Genomic DNA, 18,350 nt, shown 5'->3' on the forward strand with positions numbered 1-18,350 from the left:
TTTGCACTGTTATACTTCCAGCTTCATACTCGGCAGATTTTTGTTAATTTGTATGTATTCTTCTAACCATAATCTTTGTATTTTATCTCTAAGCATCAGATTTGAGCCGCCTTTATCAAATGCTCTTTCAGTGTTCATGAAACTCTTCTTCCATTGGTGTGCTTTTCTTGGCTATTCACTTAAAACATACTCAGTTTTCCTAGCAATTCCTTAGACTAATCATAAAGATTTAGTTCAGTCAATCATAGCATGCCCTTAATTATACCCACATTTTAAATTATTTAGTGTCATTGCTTACCTGATCTTTGCATCACTACCAGTGCTGCTAGTGCCTGATTGAAGCCTTTCCTCCTCACTTGCCAACTTTATGCCCTCCACCCCCTGACTAAGCCATGGAAGCCCTCAGACACAGAACTGGGACGTGTGTGTATGTATCTGTAGGTAAATATGTCATTGACCTTAAGGGTGTATGTATAGGTGACAATGGATTTTCCTGTCCTGGAGAGACAGCACCAATTGATGCTTATCAATTTTTCCTTTTGTGGATCATGCTTTGATGTCAAGTGTAAGAATTGCTTATACAGCCCTATAACCTGAAGATTTTTTTTTCCTGTTTTTTTTTATTCAGAAAGTTTTGTAGTTTTACATTGAAGTCCTTAATTTAAGTTAATTTTTATATGATTTTTGAGGGTTAGGTAAAGCTTATTGTTTCACCTGGATATTCAGTTACTCCTGCCCTATATATCTTTTTTCTCCACATTTGTTATTGGTGCATTAGTTGTACATAATGGTTGGACTTGTTCCTGCCCTATATTTTGAACAGGCTTTTCTCCATTGAATTGCTTTTGCACCTTTATTAAAAATCAGTTGTGTATTTTGTGTGGGTATTTTCTGAGTTCTGTATTCTGTTGTATTGATCTGTTTCTATCCCTATTCCAGTACCACACAGTCATGATGATTACAGCTATCTATAGATTGAGCATCTATAAACCAAAAATCTTTAATTTGAAACAGTACAAAATCTAAAACTTTTTGAGCACCAACATCACACTACAAGTGGAAAATTGTACACCATGTGACTTTGTTTCATGCACAAAACTATTTGAAATATTATATAAAATTACTTTCAGGTATGTATTTAAAGTACATAGGAAACATGTTTCAGATTTAGATTTGGGTCCCATCCCTAAAATATCTCATTATGTATATGCAAATTCCAAAATCTGAAAAAATAAAAACTGAAATACTTTTGATCCCAAGCATTTCAGATAAGGAATAATCAACCTATAAAAAGCCTTGAAATTGAAAAAAACTCATTCCTTGCAATTTTTTATTTTTCAAAATTGTGTTAACTATTCTAGTTCCTTGGCCTTAGCTTGTCAATTTTAGAATAATCTTGTATATATTTATAAAACATTTTTCTGGTAAATTGAAAGAAATTGCTTTAAAACCCTACATCATCTTGAAGAAGACTGACATCTTTACTGTTACACCTTCCAATCCATGACCATACTGTGCATTTACATTTATTTAGAGCTTCACTGATTTCTTAAGTAAGCATTTTATAGTTCTCAGCTTTTACTTGCTGAACTTGTTCTATTAGATTTACTCCCTTTCATTTTTTTGTGATTGTAGATAGTACTATATTCTTTGTGTCCACAAATTCATTGCTAAAAACATATAAACTGATTTTTTTGCATATTTACTTTGCATCTGTGACTTTTCTGAGCTGTTTTATTAGGGTGACCTTTCTGAACTCATTTATTTTTAGTTTTCTAAGATCAATCATGTAATCTTAAAATATGGACAATTTTTTTGCCTCCTTTCCTATCCATCTACACTCTATTGCCTTTTCTTTTTGCACTGACTAGAACTTCTAGCACTGTGTTGAATAAAGGGATGAGAGTGGATATCCTTAACTTTTCCTATTCAAGGGGCAAGCATTTGTTTTTGCCATTAAATATAACAATAATTTTTAATGCTTTTCCTCTGTTTTCTGAGAGTTTTTAATCATAAATGCATATTGAATTTCACCAAATGATTTGATTTCTGATTGATGTGATCATATAATTTTTCTTTAGCCTTTTAATGTAGTGAATTACATCGATCAATTTTTATGGAACCAGCTTTACATCCCTGGCATAAACCTCACTTTGTCAAGATGTATAATTTTTATATATTATTGAAATCTATTTGTTAATTTTTGTTGAGAATTTGGATTTATTTTTGTGAGGCATTAGACTGTAGGGTTTTTTTTTTCTTTTTTGTGTTATCTTTGATTAGATTTGGTGTTAGTCAATGTTAGGGTCATAAAATAGAAAATTCGTTTTTCTGTTCTATTTTTTTGATAAGATCGTGTAGAATTGGTATTTATAAAGTTTTGGCAGTCTTTTTCCATTGAAACCACCTGTGCCTATTAATTTTCTTTTTGGGGGGATGTTTTAAATTATAAATTAAATGTCTTGAATTGTTATAGGACTATTCAAATTATGTACTTTATATATTGTCAGTGTTTCTCAAGGACTTGGACCATTTCATCCAAGATGTTGAATTTATGCACATAGATGTTTGCTGTATTCCCTTGTCTTGATGTCTGCAGGATCCATACTGTTTCATTCTTGATATTGGTAAATAGTGTTCTCTGCCCCCGCTCCCCTTAATCATCTCTCAATTTTGTTGACCTGTCAAGGAAACAGTTTTTTGTTTTAATGATTTCTATTTTTCTGTTTTTAATTTCCTTGATCTCTGCTTTTTATTATTTCCTACAACTTTTCTTTGGGTTTATTTTGTGCCTTTATAGATTCCTGAGGTGGGAACTTAGATTTTGGACTTAAGATGTTTTCCTCTTTTTCTATCAGAAACACTTCCTGATAAAATTTTTCCTTCTTTGCACTGCTTTATATATATTCCACTAATTTTGATATGATAATATTCATTCAGTTCAATTTTTTAAAAAATATTCCTTAAAACTTGCTTTTTGACAACATGGACTTCTTGTAGCAATGTTCTGTTTAGTTTCCAAGCACTCGCAGAATTCCGTTATCTTTGTTACTAATTTCTATTTCGAGTCTATTGTAGCTAAAGAATACATTCTATCTACATGACTTCAATTCAATCACATTTGTGGAGGATTGTTTTATACCTGTCTTATTTTTTAGATGTCATTGCCTATCTTAATAAACGTTATGTAAGCACTGTAAAGAATGTGTTGTGTTGCTTCAGGTAGAATGTTCCATGTACATTGATTAGATCTTGTTGGTTGATGGTGGTGTTGAGTTCTGTATCCTCACTGATTTTCTAATTGTTCTGTAGTTGTCAAGAGAATGATGTTGAAATTGTGAATTTGTCCATTTTTCCTTTCAGTTCTGTCAGTTTTGCTTCACATCTTTTGCAATTTTGTTGTTTGAGACTTGCACATTTAAGATTTGCCATAACTTCTTTGTGGAATGATGATTTTATCATTACATTATGCCCTCTTTGTGCCTGGTCATTTTCTGTGCTTCAAAATGTATTTTGTCTGATGTTAATATAGCAGTTCTGACTTTTGATTAATATTTGTATGATGCATTTGTTTCTTCTGTTCATTTGCTTTAAACCTACCTATATCATTACATATGAAGTTAATTTCTTATAGAAAGCAGATAGTTGGATATTTTTCATACACTGTGTCATATCTTTCGTATGACATATCTTTCATATTTATACAAGTTTAATTTTTGATCTGCTAGAGTCTAAGTCTGCCATTTTCTTTCTTTTTTTTTGTTTTCTGTTTCTTTTATTTTTAATTTGGGTACTTTTTATTTTTACCTTAGAATTAATTGAACAATTTTGTGGAATTTCATTTTGATAGGATACAGATTTTTGAGTGTGTCATTTTACATGGAGTCTTTGGGTTACTTTTTGTGCTTTAGATATGACTATATATATTATATATTATATATACATTTTATATGTACATATATATATGTACAGAACTCATGACAGCCCATTATTGTCATTATTTTACCAGTTCAAATGAAGTGCAGAAACCTTGCCTCCTTTTATCATTCTTTTCTCTTTATAATTATCTTATAAAATATTTCCTTTACATACATTTGAATCACATAATAGTGTTGTATTTTTTGCTTCCACATTAAAGAAGTTTGGGAACTTAGTCATCAACCAGCTAAGAAGAAAGTAAATTTACTGTATTTTTATTCTTTTTATCCTTTCGTCTTCCCTGACATTCCAGGATTCCTTGTTTTATCATTTTCCTTTTACTTATTTATTTATTTTTCTGTGGTGCTGGGGATTGAACCCAGGGCCTTGTGTATGCAAAGCAAGCACTCTCTCAACTGAGCTATTATCCCCAGCCCCATCATTTGCCTTTTGTGTAAAGATCTTTCTTTAGCTATTCTAGTCATATACCTGAGGGGAAAAGAAAACACAGGGAAAGCATGTTATTCCTTGGGTCTTAAAGTTCTTTGCCTTCTTCCCTTCCTACCACCCCCACTGCCCACTGTTTAGAGCCTTATGTTATATACAGTCTTAGGATTTTTAGTTGCATTTACTGACAGGATTAGGGAGAAGTATGTCCATTTCATCTTTTCAGAAGTGGAAGTTCCCAGTGTTCACTTACATTTTAATCTAACATTTGAATAATTTACATAGGTTTTGATCTTTAGTTCACTTGCAGTCCATTTTTCCATAAGCTTATCTTCTTGTATTTTCTGTTCTGTTTCATATCTGTTTGTGACATTTACTAAACAACCTACTTATTTCCTGTTTTGAAACTGCAGCTATTGTGCTAATTCTAATTTTGACTTCATCTTTTTTTTTTTTTTAACAAAAATTCTCAATTTCTCTTAAAAAAAAGGTCTGTGGCTGTTCTTTCATATTTATTCCTACAGGGAGAACAAGATAATTATGGAAGTTTCCTTTTTTTCCCCCATCATGTCCCTCATTTATTTACTTATTTTGCTTGTGTGTATTTTTAGAAACATATGATCTTTTTATATTTTTAAGTGATCAATTTGGTATAATTAATTTCCTTCATAATATTAGGCATTTATCACTATTTCCAAAACTTTTTTGTTTCTCCAAATAGAAACTCTTCACCTGTTGGATTGATAACTCTCCACTGCTTCTCTCCCCATAGCTCCTAGCAACCTCAAGTCAAAATTCTGTCTTTTAAGAATTTGCCTGTTTTAGATATTTCATGTTAATGTAATAAAACCATTTTTCCTTTTGTGTACAGCTTATTTCACATAGAATATTGTTTTATAAGGTTCATACATTTAGCATAAATTAGCAATTGCTTTTTGGGGGGGGGAGGATTGAACCCTTGTGCATGCAAGGCAAGCACTTTACAAACTGAGCTACATCCCCAGCCCAGTTGGTTGCTTTTTATGTCTGAATATTTCATCAAGTTTTATTAATCTAGTTTTCTATTGATGGGCACTTGGATTGTTTCTAATTTTGGGCTATTCTTAATAATACTTCAATGAACCAGTATGGGTATTTGTTTCAGTTTCTCTTCACTTAGAAGTGGAATTGCTAGGTTATATTGTAATTCTGTTTTAACTTCTGGAGGAACCACTTAGCTGTTTTCCACAATGGCTGCCCCATAGGCAAATCTATGAGAACTTCACTCCCTCTGTAAATTCACTAATGTTCATTATCTTCCTATTTTGTAGCCATCCTAATGTGTGTGAGGTAGGGACCTAACTAAATTATTTTGCAGACAGAGATCCACTTGTCTCAGTATCATTAGTTGAAGAGAATATTCTTTCCTCACTGAATTGATGTGTCATCTTTGAGAAAAATGAGTTGATCAGAAGCATATGGGTTTATTTCTGTACTTTACTTCTATTCCATTGGTCTATTCTTATGCCAATACCACACTGTTTATATTAGTGTAACAAGTTTATTATTGTAGCTTTGTAGTAAGCTTTGAAATCATAAATATGAGTCCCCCAGTATTTTTTCTTTAGGATTATTCTAGCTGTTTGGGTTTCCCTTATAATTCCAAAAGAATTTGAAAATCAGCTCTTCCATCTGAGGAAAAACTGCTGGAGTTTTGATAGGGATTACATTGAATCTATAGGTCTTTTGGGGGGTAATATTGCCTTCTTAACCATATTAAGTTTTCCAATCAATGTGCGAGGAATGTCTTTCCATTTATTTATGTTATCTCTAATTTTTTGATGAAATTTTACATTTTCCAGTATGAAGTCTTTCAAACTCTGTGATTAAACTTATTCCTTAGTATTTTGTTCTTTTGTATTTTCGAAGCTACTTTAAATGAATTTTTAAAAAATTTTTTATTCATTACTGGTGAAGAGAAACAAACTTTTTTTCATCAGTTTTATAACTTGAAACTTTAGTGATTTCATTTATTATCACTAGTAGCTGTCTTATAGAAGTTGTAGTATATAGGATCATTTCATGAGCAGACATTTTTACTTATTTCAAACATTGGATGCCTTTTATTTTTCATGTCTACTTGCTTTGTCTAATACTTTCAGTAAAGTGCTGAATAACAGCAGTGAAAGTAGAAATCCTTGACTTGTTTCTATTTTAGAAGGAAAGCCTTCAGTCTTTCACTATTGATATCACATTAACTGTGCATTTTTAATTACTTTTTATCATGTTTTGGAAATTACCCTATATTCCTAGACTTTTAAATATTTTGATACCTTTCTATGTCAATTATCATGTTTTGTCCCCTTCACGTTAAGCTATTTATGTGATATTGATTGATTACCTCAGGTTGACCCACTTTTACATTCTTGGGACAAGTTCCATTTGATCATCGTGTATACTCATCTTAACAGACTGTTGGATTTACTTTGCTGATATGTAGTTGAATATTTTTACATCTGTATGCACACTGATATTGATCTATAATTTTTTTTATCATAACATCAACTAGCTTTGTTATTTGGGCAATGATTGCATCATAGAATGAGTCAGGAATTGTTACTTTTAGTTTTTAGAAGAGGTTGAGAGGGATTGTTATTCATTCTTTAAATTTTTTTTATTGTAAACAAATGGTACACATGTTGTTTCTCTGTTTGTACATGGCATAAAGGCATACCATTTGTGTAATCATAAATTTACATACGGTAATGTTGTTTGATTCATTCTGTTATTTTTCCCTTCCCCCTACCCCTCCCACCCCTCTTTTCCCTCTATACAGTCCTTCCTTCCTCCATTCTTGCCCCCCTCCCTAACACTAACTCTAACTCTAACACTAACCCCTCCCACCCCCCATTATGTGTCATCATCCACTTATTAGCGATATCATTCGTCTTTTGGTTTTTTGAGATTGGCTTATCTCACTTAGCTTGATATTTTCAAATTTCATCCATTTGCCTGCAAATGCCATAATTTTATCATTCTTTATGGCTGAGTAATATTCCATTGTATATATATACCACATTTTCTTTATCCATTCATCAATTGAAGGACATCTAGGTTGGCTCCACAATCTGGCTATTGTGAACTGAGCAGCTATGAACATTGATGTGGCTGTATCTCTGTAGTATGCTGATTTTAAGTCCTTTGGGTATAGGCCAAGGAGTGGGATAGCTGGGTCAAATGGTGGTTCCATTACAAGTTTTCTAAGGAATCTCTACACTGCTTTCCAGAGTGGCTGCACTAATTTGCAACCCCACCAGCAATGTATGAGTGTACCTTTCTCCCCACATCCTCGCCAACACCTGTTGTTGCTTGTATTCTTGATAATCACCATTCTAATTGGGGTGAGATGGAATCTTAGGGTGGTTTTGATTTGCATTTCTCTTATTACTAGAGATGTTGAACATTTTTCCATATGTTTGTTGATTGCTTGTAGATCTTCTATTGTGAAGTGTCTATTCATTTCCTTAGCCCATTTGTCGATTGGATTATTTGCATTTTCGGTGTAGAGTTTTTTGAGTTCTTTATAGATTCTGGAGATTAGTGCTCTATCTGAAGTATGAGTGGCAAAGATACTCTCCCACTCTGTAGGCTCTTTCTTCACATTGCTGATAGTTTCCTTTGCTGAGAGAAAGCTTTTGAGTTTGAATCTATCCCAGTTATTAATTCTTGTTTTTATTTCTTGTGCTATGGGAGTCCTATTGAGGAACTCTGGTCCTAAGCCGACATGTTGAAGCTCTGGACCTACTTTTTCTTCTATAATCTGCAGGGTCTCTGGTCCTTAATCCATTTTGAGTTTAGTTTCGTGCATGGTGAGAGAGATGGGTTTAGTTTCATTCTGTTGCATATGGATTTCCAATTCTCCCAGCACCATTTGTTGAAGAGACTATCTTTTCTCCATTGCATATTTTTGGCCCCTTTGTATAGTATGAGAATATTGTATTTATTTGGGTTTGTGTCCGTGTCCTCTATCCTGTACCATTGATCTACCTTTCTATTTTGGTACCAATACCATGCCGTTTTTGTTACTATTGCTTTGTAGTAGAGTTGAAGATCTGGTATTGTGATACCCCCTGCTTCACTCTTTCTGCTAAGGATTGCTTTTGCTATTCTGGGTTTCTTATTCTTCCAGATGAATTTCATAATTGCTTGCTCTATTTCTGTAAGGCACATCATTGGGATTTTAATTGGAATTGCATTGAATCTGTATAGCACTTTTGGTAGTATGGCCATTTTGACAATATTAATTCTTCCTATCCAAGAACATGGGAGATCTTTCCATCTTCTAAGGTTTTCTTGAATTTCTTTCTTTAGTGTTCTGTAGTTCTCATTGTAGAGGTCTTTCACCTCTTTTGTGAGATTGATTCCCAAGTATTTTATTTTTTTCGATGCTATTGTGAATGGGGTAGTTTTCCTAATTTCTCTTTCTGAGGATTCGTCACTTATGTACAAAAATGCATTGGATTTATGAGCATTGATCTTGTAACCTGCTACTTTACTGAATTCACTTATGAGTTCTAAAAGTTTTCTGGTGGAATTTCCAGGTTCCTCTAAATATATAATCATGTCATCAGCGAACAGGGATAGTTTGAGTTCTTCTTTTCCAATTCGTATCCCTTTAATTTCTTTGGTTTGTCTAATTGCTCTGGCTAGAGTCTCAAGGATGATGTTGAATAGAAGTGGTGAAAGAAGGCATCCCTGCCTTGTTCCAGTTTTTAGGGGGAACGTTTTCAGTTTTTCACCATTTAGAATGATATTAGCCATGGGCTTAACGTAGATTGCCTTTATAATGTTAAGGAATGTTCCCACTACCCCTATTTTTTCTAGTGTTTTGAGCATGAAGGGGTGCTGTATTTTATCAAATGCTTTTTCTGCATCTATTGAAATAATCATGTGATTCTTGACTTTAAGTCTGTTGATATGGTGAATTACATTTATTGATTTCCGGATGTTGAACCAACCTTGCATCCCTGGGATAAAACCCACTTGATCGTGGTGCAGTATCTTTTTAATATATTTTTGTATGCGATTTGCTAAAATTTTGTTGAGAATTTTTGTGTTGATGTTCATTAAGGATATTGGTCTGAAATTTTCTTTCCTTGATGTGTCTCTGTCTGGTTTAGGTATCAGGATGATATTGCCTTCATAGAACGAGTTTGGGAGGGTTCCCTCCTCTTCTATTTTATGAAATACTTTGAGGAGTATTGGAATGAGCTCTTCTTTAAAGGTTTTGTAGAACTCGGCTGAGAACCCATCTGGTCCTGGACTTTTCTTTGTTGGTAGGCTTTTGATGACTTCTTCTATTTCATTACTTGATATTGGTCTATTTAAATTGTGTATGTCCTCCTCGTTCAGTTTAGGCAATTCATATGTCTCTAGAAACCTGTTGATGTCTTCGAAATTTTCTATTTTGTTGGAGTATAGATTTTCAAAATAGCTTCTAATTATGTTTTGTATTTCAGTTGTGTCTGTTGTGATATTTCCTTGTTCATTCTAAATTTTAGTGATTTGGGTTTTCTCTCGTCTTCTCTTTGTTAGTGTGGTTAAAGGTTTATCAATTTTGTTTATTTTTTTGAAGAACCACCTACTTATTTTGTCAATTTTTTGTATTTTTTCTTTTGTTTCAATTTCGTTGATTTCAGCTCTGAGTTTCACTATTTCCTGTCTTCTACTACTTTTGGTGTTGGTCTGTTCTTCTTTTTCTAGGGCTTTCAGCTGTAGTGTTAGGTCGTTTATTTGTTGAGTTTTATTTCTCTTATTAAATGCGCTCCATGAAATAAATTTTCCTCTAAGTACTGCTTTCATAGTGTCCCAGAGATTTTAATATGATGTTTCTTTGTTCTCATTTAGCTCTACGAATTTTTTAATTTCCTTCCTAGTATCTTCTGTTATCCATTCATCATATAATATCATATTGTTTAATCCCCAGGTGTTGGAGTAGTTTCTGTTTTTTCTCTTTCATGTATTTCTTACTTCAATCCATTATGATCTGATAGAATACAAGGTAGTGTCTCTATCTTCTTGTATTTGCTAACATTAGCTTTGTGGCATAATATATGGTCTATTTTAGAGAAGGATCCATGTACTGCTGAGAAGAAAGTGTATTTGCTCTTGGTTGGATGGTATGTTCTATAAATGTCCTTTAAGTCTAAATTATTGATTGTGTTATTGAGATCTATGGTTTCTTTGTTCAATTTTTGTTTGGAAGATCTGTCCAGTGGTGAGAGAGGTATGTTAAAATCACCTAGTATTATTGTGTTATGGTCTATTTGGTTTCTGAAATTGAGAAGGATTTGTTTGACATACATGGATGAGCCACTGTTTGGGGCATAGATGTTTATGATTGTTATGTCTTGCTGATTTATGCTTCCCTTAAGCAGTAGGAAATGTCCTTCTTTATCCATTCTAACTTTGGCTTGAAGTCCACATTATCTGAAATGAGGATGGATACCCCAGCTTTTTTGCTGAGTCCATGTGCATGGTATGTTTTTCCTCATCCTTTCACCTTTAGTCTATGGGTATCTTTTTCTATGAGGTGAGTTTCTTGCAGGCAACATATTGTTGGATCTTTCTTTTTAATCCAATCTGCCGGTCTATGTCTTTTGATTGATGAATTGAGTCCATTAACATTCAGGGTTATTATTGAGATATGATTTGTATTCCCGGTCATTTGGTTCATTTATTTTATTTTATTTTATTTTATTTATTTATTTATTTATGTATTTATGTATTTATTTATTTATTTACTTTGACACGACTTGGTTCCTCCTTTATTTGACAATTCCTTTAGGATAATTCCTCCCTTTGCTGATTTGCTTCTTTGTTTTTCATCTCTTCCTCATGGAATATTTTGCTGAGAATGTTCTGTAATGCTGGTTTTCTTTTTTTAAAAAATCTTTTAGCTTTTGTTTATCATGGAAGGATTTTATTTCATCGTCAAATTTGAAGGTAAGTTTTGCTGGGTATAAGATTCTTGGTTGGCATCCATTTTCTTTCAGGGCTTGAAAAACGTTGTTCCAGGCCCTTCTAGCTTTTAGGGTCTGGATTGAAAAATCTTTTGATATCCGTATTGGTTTCCCCCTGAATGTAATTTGGTTCTTTTCTCTCAGCCTTTAAAATTCTGTCTTTATTTTGTATGTTAGGTATTTTCATTATAATATGCCTTGTTGTGGGTCTGTTGTAATTTTGTGTATTTGGAGTCCTATAAGCCTCTTGGACTTGATTTTCCATTTCATTCTTCAGATTTGGGAAATTTTCTGCTATTATTTCATTGAATAGATTGTTCATTCCTTTGGGTTGTTTCTCTAAGCCTTCCTCTATCCCAATAATTCTTAAATTTGGTCTTTTCATGATATCTCATAGTTCTTGGAGATTCTGTTCATGATTTCTTACCATCTTCTGTTTGGTCAGCTTTGTTTTTGAGGTTAAATATTTGTCTTCAATATCTGAGGTTCTGTCTTCCAGGTGTTTTATCCTATTGGTTATGCTTTCTCTGGAGTTCTTAATTTGGTTTATTGTTTCCTTCATTTCAAGGATTTCTGTTTGTTTTTTTTTCAATATCTCTAACTCTTCATTGAAATGATTTTTGCTTCCTGTATTTGCTCTTTTAACTATAGATTGGTGTGATCATTCAATGCCTGCATTTGCTCTTTCATTTCATCATTCAATGCCTGCATTTGCTCTTTCATCTCATCGTTTGCTTCCCTGATCATTTTAATTATGTACATTCTAAACTCTCTTTCTGTCATTTCTTCTGCCATGATGTCGTTAGATTTTATTGATGTAACATCTAGATTTATTTGGGGCATCTTCTTCCCTTGTTTTCTCATATTGTTTAGGTATCAGTGGATCATTAAGATATTGCAGATTTCCTCTCTTGACTTATAATGTCCCTGAAGATTGCTATATATCCCCTCTTATCCTTCAGTAGCCTGAAGTCTTGGAGGAAGTTGATAATGCAGTGCTCCACAAGGAAGCTGCCTCTCTAGGTGTGGTGGCCTTCAGGTGGGGTATATTCCCTGCTAGTGGGCAGATGTGCCTCCACTTGTTGACCAGTGGTCATCCAAAGGGGAACTAGGCTGCGGGCTGAGGCAAGGCCTGTTTGGGCCTGTGTCTCTGGTTTTACTGTCTTTGTGGGAAAACCTCACCCAGCAGGGAAGACTCACCCGGTGGGGAGGTCTCACTGGTCAGTTCCCCTCCTAGAGTTTCCCCTCAATCCACAACTATTGCCTGGACTGGCAACCTTCCTCTGCAACGTTCCCAGGGGCCCGGACCTACCTCCTGGGTCTGGGAGCCTCACCCTTTGCAGACGAGTCTCCTTAGGCTGCCTCTCCTCAGAGAATCTGCCCGCAGTCCTGGAACCTTCACTCTGCCCCTAAGCGTGTCTCTGTGCAGCTCTTCCACCAAGAAGCCTCCTAGGTCCTGGGACCCTGCTCTGCACCTGATCGCCTGGCTATGTGGCCCCTCCTCTGAGCAGCCACCTGGAGCCCCGTACAGTCACTCCGAGTCCCAGCAACCCGCCGCACACCTCTTCCTCCGGACAGCTGCCCAGTATTCTGGTGTGGTCACTAGGAGTCCAAGCAACTCACTGCACGCTGCCTCCTCCCGCCAACTGCCTGTAGCCCTGGGCAGTCACTCCGAGTCCAAGTGACCCACCCTGTTCCTCCTCCTCCTCCTGGCAGCCCCCCTGGTTTTCAGGAGCGGTTGCTTTGAGTCCAAACAATTCTCCACTCGCCTCCTCCTCTGGCAACCGCCTGTAGCTCTGGTGCAGTCACTCCGAGTCCAAGTGATCCGCCGCTCTCCTCCTCCTCCGGGCAGGGCTCCCCCCCCACCCGGTGTTCAGAGTCTAAACAGCTCGCCACCCAGCTCCTCCTCTGGGCAGCCGCCCGGAGCCCCAGTGGTTGCTCCGAATCCAAGCGCTGTGCTGAGCAGCCACCTCTACGATGCTCCCAGTTGTCCGTGTTCACTGCTCCAGAGGGGGGAGGGGTGTCTCGCCGGGCAACTCTACTTCACAAAGTTCCCTGCGTTCCGGGGCTACCGCCCCATCCGGGACACCTCCCCAATGGGAGAGACTCACCCGGTGGCTTTGAGTTGGTCCCAAGTCTCTCAATATCTCCTCTTTTGAATCCTGAGTCCTGGAGCAACATGAAATGCAACCACCCTCTAGTCCACCATCTTGAAACCCCCTCTTTAAATATTTTATAGAATTCATCAGTATAACTGTTTGGACTTGTGAATTTGTTAAAAGTCTTTCAATTACTGATTCAATCTCTCATTACAGATCTGTTAAGATTGTGTATTTCTTGTTGAGTTGATTTAGATGTTTTGTGAGTTTCAGGAATTAACACTTTTTATCTAGGCTACCTACTTTATTGATGTACAGTTCTTTATAGTATTCTCTTACTGTTATTTTTATTTCTGTAAGGATAGTAGTAATGTTCCTCAACTTATTTCTGATTTTGGTTATTCCCTTTTTTTTTTCTTCATTACTCTAACAAAAAGGTTTGTCAATTTCATCAATCTCTTTGAGGAAAAAAAATTTGGTTTTGTGACTTCTATTGTATTTCTATTCTTCATCTCAATTCTAATCTTTATTATTTCCTGATTTCTGCTAGTTTTCAGCTTAATTTTCTCTTTTCTCTAGTTCTTAAAGTATTTTGTTCCATTCTCACTTCCTTTTTCTCATACTTTTGCTATTTTCTTATTTTTTATAATTATTACATTTACCATCATAAAACTGTAACAGTCTTGTTTGAATTGGTACCATTTTGATAGCATATAAAAAATTTGGGTTTTTTGTCATTATCATATATTACATTTTTACATATTTTATGCACAATAACATAGATTCCAATTAATTTTATGTATTTTGACTTTTAAATTATATAGGCTTTAATAAAGTTATAAATCAAGGATCTAATGCTAGCTTTTATATTGATCATTTAGTGACAGGTATCAGAACCCTTTATTTCTTCACATAACTTTGAGTTACTGTTTGATGTCCTTTCATTTGAACATTGAAGTCTTTCTTATAGGGTAGGTTAGCTTATGCTTATTTTGACATGTCTTAATTTTTTGAAATTTTGCCTGTATAGAAATCATGATTGTCTTTTCCTTTTGACACTTCAAAGTTGTTCTTCCCACATCTTTCTGGTTTTCATGGTTTCTTATATTTCCTGTTAATCTTATTGAGGCTTCTTTGTAAATGATGCTGCTTTTGTCTTGCTCCTTCAATGTTATTTGATTTTCAACAGATTGATTATTATGTTCCTTAGTGTGGATTATCCTATTCTAGAGTTCATTGAGCTTAGATGTGTAGATTCATGTCATCCATCATATTTAAGACAGATATTTTGGAGTTTTGTGTAGTAAGTCCAACATCTGGTCTTCCTCAAGAATGGTATAGGTTCATTCATTTTGTCCCTTTGAATGGGCCATATTTTGCTGTTTCTTTTAATTTCTTTAAATTGTGACTTATTTTTGTATTTGAAAACTGCATATTATAATATGGTAACCTGGAAATCACAGAGTTGCCTTTTTCATTTTCATCTTTTCTTCTCCTTTCCTTTCTTTATTTTTGATTATTGAATATTGTGGTAGTATCTTTTACAAACTATTTTTCATAGACAGTACATGCCTTGTCATGTGGGGTTATGAAAGTCTTTTTCTTAGCTTTTGTTCATCTTGGATTTTATAAAGATTTCCTTCAATAATGGAGAATGGGAGCCTCTTTGAGTCTTCACAGATTGTTTCAGCTCAGTTATGGAACCTACTTCTTCATCACTTAGTCAGACTTTCACTGAGTCCAGAGATCCATCCAAGGTGAAAGCTCAAGTTCTTGTGAGGTCTTTTCTGAGGCTGGTTCTTTTCCTGGACATGTGCATGACTTTCTAAATTCTCCCACAAATAGGGGGGCTTTTGATTGCTCTAAGTTCCCAAAGAAATCTTCTCAGTTATCTCTCCTAGGCCTTTGATTGTGTGTTGTATGTCTCAATTATAATCTTTTGCCTTGGATGTCTTTGTGTGTTCTATCCACCTTGCAGTACTTTCACTTAGAATTAGTATTATTCTACATAATTATGAAATAAAATTTTATAAATATGTGACAAATTTTAAGTCACAGTAAATGAAATAACTGTATCCAATTAGTGCTCAATCATATAGAATGGACCTGTTTTGAATGAATGACTATATCTGGGTAACTATGTATTTCTCTCCACATTTCTCTCTTTCCATATTAAAAAAATTAACAATTTTTTTCAACCATTTTTATACATTTAAAAGGTCCAGAAACAATGAGTAACATAGTTGTAATGAACATCCTTCATGGGCATAGTGTGTTCTGAAAATAATATTTCTTACCAGAAGACAACAGACCTTCATAGAGAAATGGCTCATTTTAGGTCTGGGATTTAAAAGTGCAAGATGAACCTGGAAAATCTTATACTATTAACAAACTATCAAAACCAACTAGGATCATGTCAAATTGTCCCCAGCCAAAGAGGACACTTCTTGTGCATTCTTAAGAAAATAACTATAATGGATAGAAATGCATTTAAATCCATGAACTTATAATAATCTCTAGCCCCTCAAAATAATCTTTATGATCACCTATAACAGATGCTATTTTGAAAACAGATAAATGAATGGAATAATTGAACATTTATCCTGCATTTTTCCTTTGAAACAAAAAAGATGTTTTTTCAGAGTAATAAATAATTGGTGAGTGCTAATTTCCTTTGCTAGAAGTATTTAATAGTTAAATAAAGAGCAATAGAAGATTATGATCATTTTTATAAAAGATTTTATATAAAAGAAGGGTAATTAGATATTCTGTACCTCCAAATAAGAGTAACAATACTAGCAATAGAATCCCTAAGTTTCAAGATTTATCTGCTGATTTATAGGAAGTACAGGGGATGGAAGAATTTTTTAAATAGAACTGTAAGGTAATCTGCAAAATTCAGACTGGAAGACTTTACAAAAGACAAAAATTATTCAAAACTATTTGTAAGGAAAAGCAGGAGGGAGAGAGAGAGATACAAATACTGCTTTAATTTCAGACAAACTGAAAACAATATATAAGATTATTCTGGAAATGTGGCACAATATATGAGGATATAAAGAATTTGGCATTAATCTTTTAGGTGCAATAATGATATTGGGGTTAGGTTGTAACCTAGGGACAAGAATTCCTCCATTTCAGAGATTAAACACTGAATTATTTATAGATGAACAGGTATGTTAGCATGAAGTGAAGGAGATATAGAAAAAAACTGACTATGTATAAATCATGAAGGATAAGTAAGTTAGGTTTCTTATACTATTTTCTCTTGTAATAGATTTGAAAATATCTGTCATAAAGTTTTTAAATGACAGGGAAATAATTTTTGAACAAAAACTCAATGCAAAAACCACACTAAAGTAAATGTGCATATATGTTCAGGCCAAAGGAAAATTCTTGGATAAAATTAGAAATACAGAAAGTAATAAATATAAATGAATATGTTGCAACATGAAAATGAATATTGACTTTTAAAGTGATATCTTTAAAATATAAAATACATGAAAATGGTATATAAATTATCAAAGAGTAAATTAAGTTAAAGTGTATTTCTCAATTTTTTTTACTCATTAATCATCTGGGGATCTTGTGAAGTTGTAGATTCTGATCAGAAGACCTGGGGTGGGGCTGGAGATTTTACATTACTATCACAATTTCAGGTGATTTTTATGCTGCTCATCTAAGAATACATTTTGGGTAGCAATAGAAAGTTTTTTCACTTACTAGGAACAAGAAAAATACTATTAGGCTCTGAAAGGTGTGAGTGCTATAATCATCATTACAACTATATGAAGTAAAACCACCTGTGCAGCAAGAAGGTTCACTGGGCCCTGGTTACCAGCTTCTTCCAGTGAGACAGAACACCCGTCCACAAGGTATGCAGAGCAAATTTATGACTTTTAGATAGGCATCAAGGGACAGCAGAAGCCTAGGGTTCATTGATAGATGACCCCCCAAGGCTCAGGAAAATTTCCAGGATAGACAGTCTCACTTGCACATTTCCCTTTTGCATTATAGCTAAAAGACCCTGGAAAGCAACCCACAGGAATTTTATACCTCAGGAAATTGTGGGTTGCTGGGCTAAAGCATTGATGATGTTGTTTCAAGGGGAAGACAGAAACAGCCCTGGCATTTTATCCAGTCCCTACCTGTCTCAGGTTGTTACATTGTCAGCAATGTCTGCAGTAATTCTTGAGAACTACAAGTGAGAACATGAGAACTGGGTCAGTTCAAGTTCATCTAGAGAACTGTCCTGTACAAAGTTAATAGTGGGGAAGATGAAATAGTAATATATAATCAACCCCAAATGCAATAGAAACATAACAAATGGAAAGCCAGTACTTAGTTGGTAGATTCAAACCCAAATGTTGAAGTATTAAATATTTGTGGTCTCAATGCTCCAATTGAAAGACACAAGATTGTCAGACTGTTTATTTCTTCATAAGAAATACTTGGAACATGTGGTACAGAAATATTGAAAGTCAAGGATGAAAAATAGATGATCCATGAAAACTAACCAAAACACGGCTGTTTATAAATATCAAAGAAAGCAATATTAAATAAAAAATATTACTAGAGAAGAAAAGGAACATTTTGTAAAGGCAAAAACTTCATCCAAGATTTCAACAGAGTGACAAGTGAACTTTTCTTATAGTCAAAGCCATCTGGATTGGGCTGTTCAGGAAGTAGCAGACTGTCCACCATACTATGATCCAAACACATAGCCTCTTTTATAATTCTGTGTACTGATATAAACAAAATACTTCAAATATGAGAATTTTTTCAGAGTAGGATACAGGAGATAATGACTTGTTACTGAATAACTGACTTGCTACTGAAATACACCTTTGGTTAGGATGATATTTGTCCCAGTTGCCTAGTATCG

This window comes from Sciurus carolinensis, chromosome 9 (assembly GCF_902686445.1).
Source record: "Sciurus carolinensis chromosome 9, mSciCar1.2, whole genome shotgun sequence".
In the NCBI taxonomy this organism is placed as follows: domain Eukaryota; kingdom Metazoa; phylum Chordata; class Mammalia; order Rodentia; family Sciuridae; genus Sciurus; species Sciurus carolinensis.